At 34.0% G+C, this 14,807-nt stretch overlaps 1 long non-coding RNA gene and 1 other non-coding gene across 4 annotated transcripts in view; one reads left to right on the top strand and one right to left on the bottom strand.

The window, feature by feature from the left end:
• LOC144300211 (uncharacterized) overlaps window positions 1–10,163 on the top strand; it is a 29,645-nt gene extending 19,482 nt beyond the window's left edge. For 2 of the 3 annotated variants that reach the window (XR_013366803.1, XR_013366805.1), the window contains one exon: window positions 9,907–10,163. This is a non-coding gene — a long non-coding RNA (uncharacterized LOC144300211). Of the gene's footprint in view, window positions 1–9,903 lie in introns of all 3 variants that reach the window. The other variant, XR_013366804.1, reaches the window with a different exon arrangement.
• LOC144300712 (U6 spliceosomal RNA) lies at window positions 8,179–8,286 on the bottom strand. Its single transcript, XR_013367516.1, has one exon. It is a non-coding gene; the product is annotated as a U6 spliceosomal RNA (small nuclear RNA).
• Window positions 10,164–14,807: the final 4,644 nt, after the last annotated feature.

Genomic DNA, 14,807 nt, shown 5'->3' on the forward strand with positions numbered 1-14,807 from the left:
AGATAGGGAGATAAACCACGAGAGACTCAACTATAGGAAAAACTAAGGGTTGATGGAGGGGTGGAGGGTGGGAGCATGGGGTAACTGGGTGATGGGCATTAAGGAGGGCAGATGATGAGCACTGAGTGTTACATGCAACTGATAAATTATGGAACTCTACATCTGAAAGTAATGATGTACTTACTATATGTTGGTAGTTGAATTGAATTTAAATTAAAAAAAAAAACACACAACAAAAGGAGATAGGGCCTTGGGAAAGTAATGAGGTTTAATTCAGATCTTGATGGTGCAGCTTCATGATGGGATGAATCAGTGCCTTTACTAGAGACTTGCTTCCCCTCTCTGCTCTCCACCATTTGAGGATACAGAGAGAAGTCAGTAGTCTGCTCCCTGGAAGAGGGCCCTCTCCTCACTGTCCTGGCACCCTGATTGCAAACACCTAGCCTCAAGAGTTGTGAGAAATAAATTTCTGTTGTTTTGACACCCAGTTCATGATATTTTGTTACGGCAGCTTAAGCTGGCTAAGACAAAGATTGAATTGGACATCGATAAAAAAGGATATCTTTCAGAAGGTGGACGTAAAGCATTGAAGTCCTAGAGAAGAAGTTATATCCTTGATTATTGATGGGGGCAAATCATGGCTAGTATCACTCAACTGGAGTTTCAGGACAAGAGATTAGGGGGAAGACAATCAAAGGCAAGATGTAAAAATTACATTGAGATTAAGAAAGATTTATAACTTCACATATGTGCTAGGCAGATCTCTTGAAATTTCTGAGCAATGAGAATAAAAAGAATAGCCAAAAAGCAAGCCTCCTACCATGGAGACTAAAGCTCTCATTAGATTTCTATGAAACTCACAATGCAGGAAGATAAAGATAAATAAAGTCTTCAAAATGCTAAGGGAAAACAGTACATATGCATAAAATACTATTTCAGATGTACTGGCACTTAGAAAGTACATACTGTCTCTGAACAAAATTATTCAACAAAAGAATCTGGTGAAAGGCAAAATTAAAAAAATAAAGAGTGAGACATGCAATATAAGAAAAAGTATTGGGCAGTTCAGGTGTCTCAGCGGTTTAGCACCACCTTCAACCCAGGGAGTGATCCTGGAGTCCGGGGATCAAGTCCCACGTCGGGCTCCCTGTGTGGAGCCTGCTTCTACCCTTGCCTGTGTCTCTGCCTCTCTCTCGGTGTGTCTTTCATGAATAAATAAAAATAGAATCTTAAAAAAAATAGAATCTTAAAAAAAAAAGAAAAAATATTGAGCAGAGAAAACCTGTAGGGATATCTAAACAATCTCTGCCAATGTAAATCAGCAATTCAATACAATGTAAGTAAAGGTGTCCAAACTGGTCAAGACATTATGCAAATGCAAATAAACAAAACCAATCTGGAACTAAATTTCAATTAAATATGGTGAAGAGGACAGGTAATAAGATGACTGTCTTGTTTCAATAAAGGGCAGCTCAAATATAGTTCAATCCTTGATACTGAAAGACAAATTAAAATTCATTTATAAAAATTACGGGTACCAACTGGAGAAAAATATACATATACACATAGTATTAAACCCACAAGATAACAAAAGGAATAAAACAAATTGAATAATCAAACTATCAATAGGAAAATGAAATTTATATATGACAAGGAAGAGTCAAACATATCAATAAACATAAGAAATTGAATGAGTTAAATCCTTATATCAAAAGGCATACATGTTAAAAATCCAATTAAAAAAATCAGTTACATTTCTGTCGTTACTAGATGCACATAACAGACAAATTACTCAAAATGAATGGACAAAAATAAAGCTATTAACACCTGCAGTGGTGATAATAATCACTAATTAAATGTTTCTGAATGAAAAGCATTGAAGGACTAACCATGATAGCTCAGGATTAAAAATTAAAAGATGAAATTTATCAAGAAGGTATAACAGTCATGTGTGTTTATGCTCTACATGAATTAAGATTTATAGGGGCTCCTGGGTACCTAGTCAGTTAAGGTTCTGACTCTTGATTTCAGCTCAGGTCATGATCTCAGGGTTATGAGATCGAGCCCCAAGTCAGGCTACCCACTGAATGTGCAGCCTGCATAAAAATCTCTTTCCTTCTCCCTCTGTCCCTACGCCCCCTCACCCTGCACACGTTTGTGCTCTTTGTCTCTACAAATAAACAAATACATACATATAAAATTTATAAACCGAAACTGTTAGATGTAACAAGAAGAAAAAAAAAACATATAGTGACTTATAATTCTGATGCCTGCACTACTGATTTTCAGCTATTGGAATATGCTTTAGAATCTCAGACTTGATTTCCCCCTCAGTGTAGAAATTCTTATTTTTATCACTGAATAGTTTCCGTACCGCGTTATTGCTCTTCTTTTAGGACTGGAACTGCACATAGCTGTTAGACTCTATCATATTTCCCTATTGTCTCTTCCATGCTTTTAAAAGGGCACCTGAGTAGCTTAGTGGGTTAAGTGTCATGATCCTGGGGTCCTATGATCAAGCCCCAAGTCGGGTTCCCTGCTCAGCAGAGAGCCTTCTCCCTCTCCTCCCCACTTGTACTATCTCACTATCTCTGTTTCTCTTTCAAAGAAATAAATAAAATCTTAAAAAAAAAATCTTTTCTTCTATAAACTTGAGTCTGGATGATTTATTCTAACCTATTTTTTCGGTTTACTCATATTCCTTTTTTCCTTCTAAATTAATAGCTTTGGAATTTTATTTTTTCTAGTTTTATGAGATATAACTGACATGTAACATGGCATTATTAAACTGTCCAATGTAATCATTTGATATATGTGTATATTGTGAAAGATCATTTTAACTTTTCATTCTAAAAGGTTTGAGGTGCTATCTCATTGTGGTTTTTATTTGCCATTTTCCTGATCATTAGTGATGTTGAACATCTTTTCAGGCACCTCTTGGCCATTTGTATATCTTCTTTGCAAAAATGTCTATCAGCTCCTCTGCCCATTTAAAAATATTTTTTGCACTATTGAGCTATATGAATTCTATACATATTTTGGATATTAACCCCTTATCAGATATATGATTTGCAAATACTTTCTCCCATTCTATATGTTGCCTTTTGATTTTGTTGATGGTTTCCTTTGCTATGCAGAAGTGTTTTAATTTGAAGTAGTCCTACTTGCTAATAAAGGAGGAAGGGGAAAAAATAAGTGGGAAATATCAGAAAGGGAGACAGAACATGAAAGACTCCTAACTCTTGGAAATGAACTAGGGGTGGAGGAAGGGGAGGTGGGTGAGGGGTGGGGGTGACTGGGTGGCGGGCACTGAGGTGGGCACTTGACGGGATGAGCACTGGGTGTTATTCTGTATGTTGACAAACTGAACACCAATAAAAAATAAATTTATTGGAAAAAAATAATTTTTGGTTTTGATGTCTTTGCTTTTGGTGACAAATCCAAAAACCCATTACCAAGACCAATGTTAATCTCCATGTTTTCTTCTAGGAGTTCTATGGCTTCAGATTTTATATTCAAGTCTTTAATCTATTTTGAGTTGCTTTTTGTCCAGTATTGTTCTTTTATGTGTGCCTGTCCAGCCTTCCCAACCCCATTTGTTGAGGAGACATTCTTTCCTTATTGTGCATTCTTGATTCCCTTGTCATTAATTAATTGACCATGTTTATCTTGGCAATCTCTATTCTGTTCCATTGATCTCTGTGACTGTTTGTATTTTAGTACCATACTGTTTTGATATAGCTTTATAGTAGAGTTTGAAATCAGGAGATGTGATGCCTCCAGCTTTGTTCTTTCTCAAGATTGCTTTGGATATTTCATTACTTTGTGATTCCATGCCAAATTTAGGAGTGTTTAGTCTATTTCTGTGAAAAATGCCACTGGAATTTTGGTAGAGATTTCAATGAATCTGTAGATGACTTTGGGTAGTATGGACATTTTAACAATATTAATTCTAGTCCATGGGCATGAAATATCTTTCCATGTGTTTGCTATTTGAATTTCCTTCACTTTCTTTTAACACTATCCTACAATTTTTAATACAAAGATATTTTACCTCATTGGTTAAATTTATTCCTAAGTATTTTATTCTTTTTGATGCAGATGTAGATGGGGTTGCTTAATTTCCCTTTATTATGGAAACACATTGATTTTTGTATATTGATTTTAAATCTTGTGACCTTACTGAATTTGCTAACTAGTCCTAATAGTTTTTTTTGGAGAGTCTTTAGGGTTTTCTACATGTAATATCATATCACCTGCAAATAGTGACCATTTACTTCTTCCTTTCTAATTTGTATACTATTTATTTATTTATTTATTTATTTATTTATTTATTTATTTTGTTTAATTGCTCTAGCTAGCAGTTCTAGTAGTATGGAAAAGTGGCAAGAGTGAGCATTTTTGTCTTGTTTCTGTTCTTAAAGGAAAATCTCTTAGTTTTTCACTGTTGAGTGTAATGTAAGCAGTGGGTTTGTCTTGTATGGCCTTTATTCTGTTGCAGTACATTCCTTCTATTCCCAGTTTGCAGAGAGGTATTATGAATTGATATTGTATTCTGTCAAATGCTTTTTCTGCATCTATTGAAATGATCATGACTTTATCCTTCCTTTTGTTAATGTCATGTATGACATTGATTGATGAGCAGCTATTGAACCTTCCTTGAATATCAGGGATAAGTCTCACCTGATCTTGCTATAGGATACTTTTAATGTATAGTTGAATTCAGTTTGCTAATATTTTGTTGAATATTTTTGCATCTATGTTCATTTGGATACTGGCGTATAATTTTCTCTTCTGATAGAATGCATTTGTGAGCACATTGAACATTTTATGAAATGGCTGGGGTTCTTTTCTTGGAGTTGGTAAAAGGCAGGAAAAAAAATGTATGTTAATTTGATCAAATGTAAAACTTTTCTTTAAGCCAAATAACAGTTGATAATTTTGCTTTTCAGAAATAGAGTTCAGGAGACACCTGGGTGGCTCAGCAGTTGAGTGTCTGCCTTTGGCTCAGGGCATGATCCCAGGGTCTGGGATTGAGTCCTGCATTGGGCTCCTGCAGGGAGCCTGCATCTCCCTCTGCTTATGTCTCTGTCTCTCTCTCTCTCTCATGAATAAATAAAATCTAAAAAAAAAAAAAAAAAAAAGAACTAGAGTTCAGAATAATTGTTTGGTTTTCTTAGGGTGTGCTTAGGTCCAGCCAGGGCTTCCATTTCACCTGAACAAGTGTTTTTAATTTAGTGTGTGATTTGGGGTACTTCAGAGTTCTTGGAGCCATCTAAATTACTAACTATTCATCTATTCCACATGACTTGATTTTATAAAATTAATTATATCTACCAACATATATATATATATATATATATATATATATATATATATATATAGCTATAATTTGCTTTTATAGATACAACTTTGAAAATGATCAGAAAGTTTCTTTGGCTTCTGTATCTCCCAATGTTGGACTAGGCAAGTTGAAAGAAAGTGACTTATTTTCCAATAGGCCTGTTACTTGGATCTGGAAATAGGCCATCTTAGTTTTTCTTTTTTTTTCCAGACATTATTTTCTTTTTTATGACTATTAGGTTCTTTCTCTTTGCTTAGTTGTGAGTATAGGAAGTAGGTCAGTTCTTTATTTTCAAAAGAACTAAAGAAAAGAAAAAGAAGCTGTCTTTAATTTGACATCACAGTGCTTATTATGATCCTACTTACATGTCCACTCTATAATAGACTGTTTATATAAAAAGTGTGGGAAAACATAATCCTAATTCAAGCAAAAAGATTTAAACAGCAAACTATAACAAGGCAAGATGTAGAATCATTCATTTTCTTTACAGCAAGAAAACACGTTGGGAAGGTAGAATGAGATGTAATTTTGCATATGCTGTAGAATCAGTACCTTAGTCCAAATTCAGGCTTCCTCTCTTATTATTTATGAGATTTATTTTGTTTTTCTGTGTCTCAATTTTCCTCATTCATATAATGAAAGTAATATTATGAGTGACCTTGTAGAGCTCTTGTGCCTGACACAAAGCAAGTTCTCAGTAAATATTGACTACTACTGTGGACTTCAAGCCTTTCATCTTTCGGATGAGGAAACTGATCTAGAGGGATGAACAAATCTCGAAGAGCTAGGACTACAGCTCTCATTCTCTGATTTTCATCCAGCCAAGATGGCTGCTGAAGACTGTCAGGACAAATTCTTTCCATGGAGGAAAATAAATTTTACTTTTACTGTGAGAGAAGAATTGTCTGATCTATAAATTAACATGGAGCATGTCTAATTTTGAGGTATCTGGAAATTTGCAATAGACAAATATTTGAAAATGAAAGTTTTTTTGCATGTGCATATTTCTGTTTGACAATTAAAAAAAACCAAAGTGAAAATCTGCTTATGTTGATCATATAGATTATACATAAGAGCATAAAGTATGCATTACAAAAAGAAGAAACTTTTATATCTCCTGAAACTACTCTATATACTCCGCTATTTCTGTCAACAAAGTATCTGGTTCTAGATAAACAATTCCACACCGACTTTTGGGACAATGCTATTTAATATCATTTTAATTTTTTTCACCAAAAGCTATGCATTATGAAATATGGTTTAGAGTTTACACTGAGATAAACTTTTTAATGATTAGAGTACAAAACAATATACATATATAGTCATTTTTTCAATTTAAAAAATAAAGACAAAGATAGTACTTCATGTTCAGTGAGCACGTGCAGACCATTCTCTCTATAGATGCCATCATTTCTTGAAGAAATCAGAGCATACTACATGAATAGGCCTTCCCATAGGGCCTCAATTTTAATTTTCCAGAGTTTGGAGAAGCAATATCCATCAAGTTCCCTCAACTGTTGAGAATAATGCTGTTTTTGTCACACACAAGTCTATTTTGAGCTCAGATATACTCAGTGACTTTAGACTGTAGGCTTGCAGACCTGTCAGCACAATGCCCCATTACAAATTGTCCCTTTAGCAAGATGACTTCATTTTAGCAGCCTGTTCTGGTTTCTACATCCTTCCAGGTTTCACAGTTCAGTGCACTCAAACAAGGTGATGGCATTTTTAAGGCTGTAGATTTTATTGGTCTACGAATAAAGGTAGGTGGCCAGGTACTATTTCAGGGTTGCAATTGGCAACCTGGTACTAAATTTGAGTATACTGAGACTGAGAAAGTTGTGATTTTTTCAATACTGGAAACATAAATATTGGCATTTATGGAAGTGGTTGGTATAACAGGAAGTGATTTCATATCATTAGCTGAAATAAGATAATGAGAATGTCTAACTTTAATCTGAATGATCATTAAAACTTGGGACATACTATTTCTCAAGAGAAACTGATTAGAATCCAAGCAACCCCTATTTGCATTTTGAGCCTTCTACTTATTGGATGCTAATAAAAATCTTATACTTTAATTATTTCACCTGTTACTTGCACATTTCTAATTTCCTATCAAGACATAATCGTGTCTGAAACAGACACCTATATGGCTCATAAATAGCCTGCCTATTCTTTAGGTTATATAAATTCTTTTCCAGCAATAAATTTTGCTCCAAAATGGGCCATGCCCGCATAAGAGGAAAGAGAGTCAGATAAAGACTATAGTAGGTTGAGATAAACCAATGAAGAGACACCTGGCTTCACAAGACATTACAGGAATTCTAGCTCTAGTAGGACTGTATGAACAAAGAACAAACATCAAGTTATAAAAATAAATGAGTCGTTGTAATGTACAGCATAGGGAATATAGTCAACAATATAATAATTTTATATGGTGACAGATGGTAACTAGACTTATCGTGGGAATAATTTTGTAATGTGTAAAAATGCTGGATAAGTATGATGTACACCTGTAACTAATAGAAAGTTTTATTTCAATCATACTTCAATAAAAATTATTTAGGTTTTTAAATCTTTCATTTCCTCCCTTAAAATGGTAGCACCAGTAGCATGTACCATAGAATGGTGAGTATTTAATGAGACAGTGCAGGCCAAGAGCTTAACAAAAAACAACTAAGATTGATCTGTTCTTCCTCTGTGACAATTACTCTGCCAAGTCCTTTCTGAGTGTGCTGTGTGCTTTGCAAAACAATATATAAATAAATCATTAAATGTGTAATGTCTACATATATTATATACATAATTAAAAAATGTATGACTAACTGTAACTAAATATGGAAAGCTCCATGAATTTGTGTGTCATACTCAAACAGAGGTCATATGAACCTTCTCTGTATCCTTCCAATTTTAAGTGTATGTGCTGCCCAAGTGAGCACAACAAACTAACTAAAAACTAAATCAAATGTACAAAACTTGCTATTTTGTTTATCGCTCTTGGTTTTACCTCGTGATTTTAGAATTCTCATGTTAACATTGGTAATCAAATTTTCTTGTCTTTGACTTTGTACCATTCTCTCCTTTGTTAACTGAATTCTGGGACACACATTTGGTAGGGGAAGGCATTCTCAGAAGCAGACCTGGCCCAAAGTATCTATTGGAAGGTCATTCATGCTAGTATCCAATTTTTTCCTTTGAGGATATGCAACTGTCCAAGTTTTGCTTTTGTTTCACAGATCATTTAGAACAATTCAAAACCAACAAAATAGCAACAGCTTTAAAAGCAGGCTATTAGTAATGCAAAAATCAAACTACCTGCAGTGAAAAACAAGCTCACTCTCAATGAGTGAGCAAGAAAGAAATTTTGGACATCTCACAACTTAGCTTTGATAATTGAAAAATATGTCAGAATTAGAGGCCAGGTAAGGTTTTTTTTTTTTTTTTTTTTTAAGTAGAAATTTTAGGTCATCGAGACCAATAGATAGGAGAACCAGGGACTCCAAACATTCTTAAAATGTTGGCATTCATTCAAAGTAGGGTTAATCCATAAAACATTTACTTGTGCAATAAACGTTGACATTCTCTGGAGTTCTGATTCTTCTTCTTATTCTATACCTACTTGTAGGCTAAAAGAGCCTAGTTTCCTAGCTTTATAAATAATTCATAAATTTATAATCTCAAATTTTCACCTCCAGTTCAGTCTCTCTTCTGTCCTTTGTATCTAATACCCTATTCCATCAGTTCCACTTTTTTTAAGGGAGAAGTTTCCTGGATTTCATAGTTACCATTAAGAATCAGAAATCTTGCCATTTATATCTTTCATAGGTGGCAGAAGAGACATTTGTCATAAATAATTTTTTATTTTTATTTTTGTAAATATTATTTATTTATTTATTCATGAGAGACACACAGAGGCAGAGATATAGGCAGAGGGAGATTCAGGCTCCCCACATGTGGGAATCAATCTTAGGACCTCTGGGATCACAAACTGAACCTAAGGCAGAAACTCAACCACTGAGCCACCCAGGTGCTCCCAGAAATAATTTATTTTTAAAGTTTAAGTCTAAATGAAGACTAGCTTTCTCTTCTTTGCTGCATTAGAAAATATTTTATTATATTTTCACTTTTTTTGGGAAATAAAGTAATCCTAATTTCAAATAACAAATCTAAGCATAATTAAATTAAATTATGATACTAAATTATAGAACCATGGAGTAAAACTAGAATGGAGGAAGTTGCCAATAGATAGAGATTGTTTTAGATTCCTATTTTTCTGGGTAATATCCATAGGTAAGCAGTGACTATTTATATTAATAAATTAAATATTTAATACATTCAGCTAATATATTGTGTGAACTAACAGGGGATAATTTGTTGAATGAATGATTCAATAAACAAATGCTTAATGTGAAGTGATAGGGATACAGAGAAGAATAAATAGTACAGTTTAAGAAATAGCAAGGTTATAATGTCATACAATTATTGTTTTAACCTTGACCCTAAGTTTGATTTTTTTCTCAAATCTGACCTTCTCTTCCCTTTCTGTTCACTGGAAGCAGAGACCCAATTTGAGGACTTGGAAGCCTTAGAAGAGGATAGAATGACTCTATAGAAACAGCCTGGTTCTCAGGATGTCTGTGTGGAGTAGTATTTCCCGGGGGATCCATGTGGAACTGTGAGGTGAAGAAGAAAGAAACATGTGCTACAATAAACAACTGGAATAATGGGTGGGCTCAATGCTATATCCATCCTATCTCTTATCTCCAGTTACCTCAAAGGGTTGATGTCAAGAGTAAATAAAGATAATATTTAATGCACCCAGTACAGATGCTTGTGTAGTGTAAATACTATATCTGAAGTACTATACTATATCCAAAATACTGTATCCCTCTACTCTCTTTTCTTTATCTTAGTGACAATATCTATAAATTTGAGGCGTATTGGACAATTTTTATTTATCATAATAAATAGCATTAGTTACTTTGTACCAGACATTGTACCAAGCACGAATCATGTACTTACTTCTCTAACATCATGAAATGGTAACTGTCATTCTCTCCTTTTCACTGATGAAGAAATGGGACATGTACTACAGGAAATAGTACATGCAATAGTTATTAAAATAAAGATCACTGAAGACAATAAAAAATATGACTATAGTTTATTAGAACAGTATAAGTTACCTAATTAGAGAAATGCTTCTCTGAAATGATTCAGCTCAATTCAGTCTTTAGACCTAAAAGTCACAGTAAATCAGTTTTTCATATGTAATTATAATGAAAAAGTATATCATTTCTTTAATGACCTAACCTGGGGAAAAACACATAATACTATATCAACAAATATAAATTAAAAAATTTGAAATGTATCAAGTGAGATACTCTAAGTTAAATTATTAGATTATAATCCAGTCTCTGGGGAAAGCACTTTTATTGGGACATGTTTGATGAAATCAGCAAAATATACTTTAGGAATCAATTCAGCTTCTCCTCAGTAATGGAGTTGTAAAACTTGAATTCTTTCTTGTGAAAAATTTCTTACAACAATGAGGTGCTAAAAAGTAAGGAATGATATTGCTTGTTAGAGAAGAAACTCCCCTTTATTTTTTTTTATTTTTTAAAGAATTTATTTACTCATGAGAGACACAGAGAGAGAGAGAGAGAGAGAGAGAGAGGCAGAGACACAGGCAGAGGGAGAAGCAGGCTCCATAAAGGGAGCCTGACAAGGGACTTGATCCTGGGTCTCCAGGAGGCGGTGAAGGCGGTGCTAAACCGCTGAGCCACCCCGGCTGCCCAAAACTCCCCTTTAATAAGCTTATTTATCAAATGCCAAGAGTAATAGATCCAACTTCATTAATATTAATTTTTTTAAAGGTTCATTTATTTATTTGAGAGAAAGAGAGAGCAGGGGGAAGGGTAGAAGGAGAGGGAGAGAGAGTTTCTAGCAGACTCCAAGCTGAGCATGGAGTCAGATGTGGGGCTCTGTCTGGCAATCCTGAGTTCATGACCTGAACAGAAACTGAGTGGGACACTTAACTGACTCTGCCGCCCAGGTGCCCCTATTAATTTTAAATTTTTAAAAATATGAAAACAATAAGTTACAGTAAAAGACTTCACTCTATAGTATTCTCAAACATAAACAAAATTAGAAAAGAATCCATAACAGGTTTCATTTTAATTTTATTTGTTTAAAGACATATACTATGCTAATTATGTTAATGTTATTCTTGGGAGCTGGTTAAAAGGCTGTTTTTTTTTTTTTTTTCTTTCCCTGTTACTATTTAAAGAAAAAAATAAGCAGATAGAAAAGAGCCTATAGAAAAGCAGGGGATAGGTTTTTCTAAATATTTGTCTTTTATAAGTTCTAGATCAATATATTCTGTCAAACATTTTAAGAAGAGTTTTTATTTTTATAAATTTTAAGTGTATCAGTAATAAATATTGAATAACTGCCAACTGCAAAGCATTCATGTTTTATGGTAACTTATTCACCCACCCATCTATTCATTCATTAAAAAAATTGTTATTTAATACCCACTACTAGGTACTAGATACTGTTCTGGTCACTGACATAAAGAGTCAGGGAGGTGTCTAGAAATAGATTATTTACTAGTATTCAATGATTAACAATATAATTGTACATTGATTATCTGGCTATATATCAAATGTATTTAATATAATTTTTAATGTAATATTTTTAAAGGAAAGAAGGCTACTATCCAGTGTCTTCAATGTCAATTCCTTGTTTTCATACTTTATGAAGGTGCTATGTGCTTTCAGACATTCTTTGTCAGACTAGAGGAATTGTATATTGGGAAATATTGAATATCATGCTTAAAAAAAGTACAAGTCTGAATTTTTACTGTACCGAAAGCCCAATATTTAACAGACTTTAAAAATAAAATAACAATGACAACAATAATAACAACAAAACTGAGGTCTTTCTGAACTAAAACCCGAACTATATTTAGGTATGTATTTAAAACATTAAGAATGATGCTCCACATTAGGGAAATGCTAATTGAAACATCAGTGGGATATCACTGCACACCTATTAGAATGGCCAACTCTGGGACACTGACAAGTACATGCTGGTGAGTAGAGTAACAGGAACTCTCATTTGTCACTAGTGGAAATGCAAAATAGTACCGCCACTTTGGAAAACATTTTGACAGTTTCTTACAAAGCTAAATATACTGTTATTATAAGATCCAGCAATCACATTCCTTGATATTTACCCAGAGAAGATGAAAATGTAGTCCACATGAAAACCTGAACATGTATGTTCATATAGATTTCTGTATAATTGCCAAAAATTGGAAGCAACCATGATGTCTTTTAGTAAGTGGATGGATAAACTATGGTACATCCAGAAAAATGGAATATTTTCTAGCACTAAAAAGAAACGAGCTATAAAGCCATGAAAGGACATAGAGGAGCCTTAAAGCATACTATTAAGTGAAAGAAGCCAATCTGAAAAGGGTACATATTGTATGATTCCAAATATATGACATTCTGGAAAAGGCAAAACTATGGATACACCAAAGATTGGTGGTTCCTAGAGATAGGATTGAGGGGAAGGATAAATAGCCAGAGCACAGAAGATTTTTAGGGCAGTGAAAATACTCTCTATGATATTAAAATGATGAAATAACGTCCTGATACATTTATCCAAACACTAAACTGTATAATACCAAGAGTGAAACCTACAGCAAACTATGGGCTTTTTAATTATGATGTGTCAATGTTGGCTCATCCATGGTAACAACTGTACCATTCTGGCAAGTGGTACTGATAATGGGGAAGACTATGGATGTAACATTATGCATGTGTGGGGTGGAGGTATATAGGAAGTCTCTATGCGTTCCTCTCAATTTTGTTGTGAACCAAGACCACTCTTTTTTTTTTTTTTAAGTAATCTTGAAAAGAAAAATGAAAAGAAGGAAAAAAGATTAAGGAGGAACAAAACTGGAAGAGTCTTTGATTCAAATCTGAAATAAAACCTGTATTTTACTGTATTTTAACAAAGTAAAAAACGCATTTTAAGGATTAACAAGTAATACAGGTATGTCCCTGGCAATGAGGTTGGGTGGGGGGAAAAATTCAAAATTTAAAAAATGATGTGAAAGAGAGAAGAGAAATTCTTCACAAGACTGGATAGAAGTTAGGCATAATTCTTTAGATTATAGTAGGTTCTTAATACATATAATTATGTTAGTGGGCATCAGCTGACATGCATGGAAGTCACATGTTTTAAGAAACATATTGATGACTAACCTAAGAATTATTTTATTTTATTTTATTTTATTTTATTTTATTTTATTTTTTTAAGAATTATTTTAGAGAGAGAAGTATCTTACTGTCTTATATCAGTTGAGCCTAGCAGAATAACAGCTGTAATAGGCAGATAGTAACGAGCACATGAATCAGTGAATCAATGTGAAAGAATAAATAACAGGACTATTTCCACACAAATGGAGCTTCCAGAAATTTGCATGAGAAGATAGTATTCTCTTTAGTATAAAAAGTCATATTTTCTTCTCAAATTAAGGAAAAACCAATCTTATTCCTTATTGATATCTGTTAAAACTATGGTCTTTTCAAGTATTTATTTATATAGGATCACCTTCCAGATGTGCTGTTCGGTGTCACATGGGAAACATTTATCTTCACGTGCTTCTACATCTCTCTTATATGATTCATACTGAATTTCAGTCCAACCACCTTTGAAAAAATAAAAACAAACATTCCCTAAGGTGCTCAAGCTCATGAGTTCCAATACACCATATAAACTGCAATAAACCATATGCTGCAGGAGTCTAGAATAAATAGCCCTTTTAAAAAACTGAGCTGCCAACAAAATTGAGATTCCATTTTTAAATGATTTTCTGCAAAGTAAACATTTTTCAAGCTTCATCTTTGTGTAATTTTTCACTGGCATTTTTCAAGCTAGAAACAACCTGCACATGTTCTTTTCGTAAAGAAGGGTTTAATACTCCACTGTGTCACTAAGTCCCAGTGAGCTAATTTGTTCTAAAGACAACATTACTACATCAATACAACGCAGCTTAACCTTCAACTAACCTTATTCTGTTTGCTTTCCACATCCCAACTGAGGCTCTCAGCCAAAACGTCCCCTCAATTCTGGGTTCATTTCTCTCTAGGTGGAAAGTATGTGCATATAAACTATGCTGCTTTTGTATATTAGAGAAAAGGCAACATTCACACAATCCAAAAATCACACGCACACATGTACGCGCGCGCGCGCGCGCACACACACACACACACACACACACACACACTCCTTGTTCCCTATCTTATAAAATATGGAATCACTTCAGGGAAGCAGAATGCTTAAGACAGAACTCCATCTTCAAGCAAAGTCCTCAAAGAGGAATTGTGAAAACCCAGAACAAACCCAAATCCACAGCTTAGTGTTTTGGCTCTGGTCTGTTTAGGTC

The sequence above is a fragment of the Canis aureus genome, chromosome 28 (assembly GCF_053574225.1).
Source record: "Canis aureus isolate CA01 chromosome 28, VMU_Caureus_v.1.0, whole genome shotgun sequence".
Classification (NCBI taxonomy): Eukaryota; Metazoa; Chordata; class Mammalia; order Carnivora; family Canidae; genus Canis; species Canis aureus.